Genomic DNA, 6000 nt, shown 5'->3' on the forward strand with positions numbered 1-6000 from the left:
CGAACTAAAGAAAGGCAAAATTATTCCATTCACAAACATGTCCTGGCTTAGTTTCAACTGAGTGAACGAATTGCGACGACCCGTCGGCGGCCGGCGGACTAAACGCTGGGCCGACTGACTGTCGGCCCGTCGGCGAGCCGTACAGTAGCGCAGTCAAGCCAAGTCATTTTCTCCTGACGTCACACGAAAATGCCACATAAAATGGGCGAAGATGCAGAGATGAGGACAGCTTTCGAATTGATTTTTCTACTGAATAAAGTCGCGTAAACGCAGTGAAGGGTAGTCAAAACATGGCCTCCAGACTACGATTTGCACTTGTAATCCCGCAATGTTTATAACTCACTTGTGTCCCTTTAACAAGCCTTTAGGGAGCCCAAACCTTGGATTGCATAAGCACTGTTATTAGCTAAACCACTGCTCCTTACACATAGTTCTTTGTCATTATTATGCTAACAAGAACGAAACTGCCTTCGTGAGGTGGGCTGTGCACTTTGTGGACCACAGCACTCCAACTTTGATTTTAACAATAAGTCCACAAAATTTGTGACAACAGGAAATAGCGTGGCACGTATAACACAGATTATGTGCCCCTAAATGCATATATACAGTATAGCCCCCTTATAGTGAACCCAGTTTTAACAAAATTCCGGCTAAAACAAACAAACCTTCGTTTCCTGTTACTGTACACATACACTTTATGTCCAGATATAGCAAAAAAATGGATCTAATGAATTGATTTGTTTCCCGAAATGTTCGTTATAAGCGGGTTGGACTGTACCACTAAATGCATGTATAGTCACATCTCATCCAAGACTATACCACTTGGCATAGCTTGGTACCTTCTCTTGCATGCACAAGCCTTCTGTGGGTGTTACGACAACAGGCTAGCCAAATGTTCCACATTCCCCACACAACATTCGTTGGCATCCCACACTCCACGCGTATTCCCTGCACTGACCTCTCACAAAAAGTCAAGAGCAAGTGGACATAAACAAGGGTGAACGAATCACACAAACAACGTGAAAGCAAACTTCTTTCTCAAACCTACGTTCCCGGCAGCCCTTAGAAATGGGTTTGTGGGCCCCAAAGAAAGCAAACGTTGCGGAACCTAAGAATGTCGCGTCAACAACCAAAATATTCCTTTCCGCATCCACTGGCGAGACCTATTTGAACTAGTAGAGGTAATTTTCACCACAACGCCAGAAATGCGTTAGTTTAGCAAGCCAAAGATCTTTTCCTCAAGGTGAAACTCATGCAGTGACTCATTATTAGCTTCAAACAGGCACCGTACGGATTTCCGCTCCGGATTCGAAAATTTCCGCAAGCGACAGTAAGACAGGCATTATTATTATTATTATTGCCAGCATATCTTTCATTTCATTCACCACCACGCCATTGATGCGATTGGTATTCAAAGCGTGCGTGCGGTCCAATGAGAGCAAATCGCTGGCTAATCGCGACACAGTTGGACAAGGACAGATTTTTCTGCACGGCCAAGCCACATCGGCCGCGAAACAAACAAGCCGATCGCTTACGAGCGCTCAAGATAGAGCAGTTTTCCACACAGACGTGGTTTCTAACTGTTAACGCGGCACCGCTACCATTTGAACCTTCACTTCCGAACACTGTGGCGAAAGATGTACGAACATTGGAAACACAAAATCGGCGCACACCTGTCTTTAAAATGAGCTTCTTTGCAGTGGAGTATGCAGCGAAACGCCAGCGCGGAGTTGCCGGCAACTTTTGATGCTGGTCACAACTGGAGATACATCGAGACCGTTTTTGCAGCCGTACGCGGCAAGCTAAAATACTAGGAAAACTTTTACGCGATACGGATGGATGATCTGCGTGAAATAAGGTTTATAACATAGTGTTTTCGGTAAAATATGCGGAGGCGAAGTGACAAGCGTACCTTTCAAGCGTAACGGCCCACTGATGGTAGGGGGAGGCTTGAGAAATCGTTGTTTTTAGGAGGTTTGACTGCCCCCCGGCGACGTTGATTGCGTGACGTTAGGTTATCCGATTCATTTGCGCTGTGTGAACAGGAAAATCACACCACTTTCACGTGGTTAAACAGTTCAAATCGACATGCAGGCACACGCACAGCGCGCAATATTTTGCGCGCGAAATTGCCCAGTGTTGCTGCTACACCGTACAGCCTCCCGCTAAGGACTGCAACTATTTTACTAGTTTTTGTTTTTGCACCTGCATAAACAAAATATATTACGCCCAGAATGATTTTTTGTTTAGAGTAATACAGCAAAACTTTTTGAAACTCGACACAATTTTCTAGCTGTATTTGTTTTTTGGCGCTCAGTTTGAATGCGAGATTGTGTTCAGGCTACTGATAGTGAGTGAGTGAGTGAGTGAGTGAGTGAGTGAGTGACATTTGTATGATTTAGTACTGTGAGCAAGCCAAGTGTCATTGGCTTTTCTTTGGTTCACTGCGCAACAAAGATGACAGGAAGGACAGAGGCACTGCTTTCAACTGAAGTTAATCGCTGAGACATCTGGCATATAAATAGAGCAGATATCAATTAAAATCGCTGAAAGTTGGAAAGTACCGTCTCCCTTTTCTTTGTGGTGAAACAGCGCGCAAAACCAGGACACAGGAGAGGAAAACAACAGCGCGAGCGCTGACTATCAACTGAAATGTTCATTACACAATAACAATCATGACGTATACACCACGTGATATATATGTAATACATTTACATCACGTTGCATACGCATCGGGAGATCTCCCGATGCGTATATACATCCCGTGGTACATATACATCCCGTGATACATCAACAATAAATTAGGGAGGCTTATGCCTAGAATTTACAATAAGCTGTACAGAAAAGGTGATTTGCAAAGAAAGGGTGTGGTGTGAAGCACCAGACTCAATTTGTCGATCGCCGATGCAATGTCGTGTACGGCATTCCTTTGAAATGCAAAATAATGTACAGGTGCCCCAACAAGTAAACGGAGCACGGGTTCGAGAAATTAGATTACTTTCTATTTTGTGCGGCTGCATGCATAAATGGAATATGTGCGGCCATAGGCGGAGAGCTTTCATTTTCCCAGGGGTGTCTCGGCGCCCCCCTTGACTTGCATCCCATGATGATGATGGTAAAATGTGCCCATCATTATGTGTATACATACATACATACATACATACATGCTTCAAGTGCGCTTGTCCTCCTATGGTAATAATTCCAAGGAATAAACGTAAAATATGAAAGCTGTCCGCGTCTGCGCCAATTAAATAATTCAGTAAGCGCTTAGCCCAAATAAAATGTTCAGGGAAAAGGTAGAGGCAACTGAAAAGAAATTTCAACTGGTAATGGCGCTTGGTGGAGTAGAGTGGGGGAAAGGATCAGCATCGCCGAGGGGGGGGGGGGGGGGGGGGGCAGAGCCCTCTCCGGGAAACACCGCAGGGGGCTCGGTGTTTCCGCCCCCCTCCCGTAGTCTCCGCCTATGTGTGCGACCCGATTTTATTTGTGGCGTGGGTGTGACTTGGACGGTCCACCGCACGCGGCGACCGTGTATACGGGCCGGCGTGAGGGGCAGACAACACAAATGCAACCGTCCAACACAAGCAATGGCGGGGTTTATTCCTCGAACCCCCGGTCCCCCTGCTTCTTGCTCCGATGGCGGCGGCCGGAGCCGTTCGGCTCGAGATGGCCGCGCCCGCTTGCTGCTTCGCCTGCGAAAAGGGAAGAGGAAATTACCTGGCCGGCGATCGTGTCGCTGTCCCGGGCTAGACCAACGTTACTAGATAGGTTCAGTTGTCAAACTCCGCCGCGTTTCGTGGGACTGCCACCTCACGCGGGAGCCAGTGGCGCTGCAGTCGCAAGCGGATCCGTCGCGGCAGCCGAGGCCTGGCTGCCGTCCGGTCGCATCAACGTTGGGTCGCATCGTCTGATTTCAGTGTCGGCAGTATCGTCTCGTCGCAAGTGCGGTGTGGTTCGTGAGCGATTGCTGTTTGGTGGTGTCGGGTGGTGTAGTTTATTATGGGAAAGTGCGTGCCATAACCATCTTTGTGAGAAACATGCCGACGTGCTGCGTGCCCGGCTGCACGAGTGGCTATCGAAATGACGCAAACCGCTCACAGTGGCATTTCTTTTGTGCACCGAGTGACGAAGGACTGCGCTCCACGTAGGATAGAGCGATTCCACGGGCGGACAAAAGACAAAAAAAAAAGGTCGATGGCATCGAACGCGTCATTGAGAAAACAGAAAAAAAGGAAGCTTTCGGTGACCTCTTTTGGGATATCCTGGAGGAGCTATCCCAGAACACTAGTAGTCCGGGTTGGATGCAGTGCCCACTTTGAAGAGCTGAGTGCCCGCGTCTTGAAGTTTTACCTAGTGATACGGATGCACTTTTACACAAAGTTCCTGCACCAGCCAGAGAATGCCAGCATTCAAGTGAAGGCGGCAAGAAAGCGTGCAAAGTTGATTTAGAGTGTGACGTCAACTGAGTGAAGTGCTAAAAGTATTGTGTTGTAAATGTCGAACAAGCCTTTGGGCAATACTATCATTTCATGTTGCAAGTGCATGGAATAAACTATGTTAACTGCAGATGAATTATTTGTTTTATTCTTCTTGAATGTACAAATTATTTACTTTATCCAATAATACTGCTTGGTGTAGTTAATGTCCAGTACCGATGTCACGGAGAAATTGTGGGATGGAAGGTTATGAAAAATAGCAATTATGTTTTTTCGCAGTCCTTTTCGTGAAAGATTTTCGTTTTTTTTTTTTCGTGCAGTCGTAAGTACGGAAGTGACAAGCCTCTCTTTCTTTAGGGGTATTTTTCAGATGCTATTGAGTACTGAAACTTGATTAGAAAAAAAAAACGCTAAGTTATGGATTGGCATTCACTGATGTACACACCTGCTTCATAAGAAAGCACTTCGATCTTAGCCGAAAGGCCGAGAAGCGATAAGACATTTACCTGCAATCAAATGGCGGTACAATGAATTGTTAAGTCTGAGACATCATCCTGCTCCTCATTAACGTCATTCTATCCTCGCGTCTTGGCGAGAGGTCTCACAAACCGTCCACGCAATGATATATTGTGGCACCAGCTTCTCGCAAACGTCTCGGCGAAAGCTTCGCTGCAAAGAAAAAAAAACGTTCGGATTGATAAAGCACTTGTAGTGTGTTATGTACGAAACTGGCCGCAATTATTGCTAGATTACCGGTGAATATGTACAGCTGAATCCAAAATGTGAATGCCGCAGGTATTGCATGCGTCAATCGCTAGAAATTACGGTTTTGGTCGTGGCCGAGCAAATAAAGGGAAAAAAAAACTGTGTTCTGTGTGTTTTACCGTCTGATATGGGCAGTCTTCTGACGCATAAGGCAAAAAATCGGTCATATTATAGTAAACAAGCCTCTACACGAAGTTTTAGTGCCCATAAACGCGCGAACAAGCGCCTGTGCTTAGCAGACGACGTGGAGCAAAGTGGAGCCGGGTGGAACGCTACCGCCACCTGGTGACACGTTCAAGAAACGGTGCCATTTTCAATGCATGGGACGAATGGGGAGTTTGACAACTGAACCTATCTAGTAACGTTGGGCTAGACTGTCTCCGGTGCGCGCGCCGTCCTTCTTCCCGCCCGGCCGTACGGCTCGTGACGTCACCGCGTTCTCCCCGCGCCCCATTGGGCCGGCTGGACTCACGTGGTGCATGACGTGGCGGAGACGACGTCACCTCCGGGCGAGGAGCGATCGCCCCTACCTGACCCGCGCCGGTGAGAGCGGGTTCCCGCCACTACCCTTTCCACATATTTCACAGTGATTTTCTTGAGAAGTCCCTCAGAGGTTGCTGGCTAGGCATGCACATGGCGGAGAGATCCCCTAAAAATCTCCAACCCGTGCCCCGTTCACTTTTTTAAGGCACCTGTATATCAGGCGAACGGGGCGATATGTCTATGAGCGCCTGCGCGGGCATCGAAACACCCTCAAGGGCACGCCCACTTCCCATTTATCGTCTCATTTGCAAAAAAT

At 47.4% G+C, this 6000-nt stretch overlaps 1 protein-coding gene across 1 annotated transcript in view; it reads right to left on the reverse strand.

Moving 5' to 3' along the window:
- The window catches only part of Pold1 (DNA polymerase delta 1, catalytic subunit), a 94525-nt gene extending 92379 nt beyond the window's left edge, over positions 1-2146 (reverse strand). The window contains exon 1 of the mRNA XM_077689335.1: positions 1913-2146. The gene's annotated coding sequence lies outside the window, so the exon portion shown is untranslated. The remainder of the gene's footprint in view (positions 1-1912) is intronic.
- Positions 2147-6000: the final 3854 nt, after the last annotated feature.

This window comes from Haemaphysalis longicornis, unplaced genomic scaffold (genome assembly GCF_048455015.1).
Source record: "Haemaphysalis longicornis isolate Haplotype H1 unplaced genomic scaffold, Haemaphysalis longicornis Haplotype H1 scaffold_10, whole genome shotgun sequence".
Classification (NCBI taxonomy): domain Eukaryota; kingdom Metazoa; phylum Arthropoda; class Arachnida; order Ixodida; family Ixodidae; genus Haemaphysalis; species Haemaphysalis longicornis.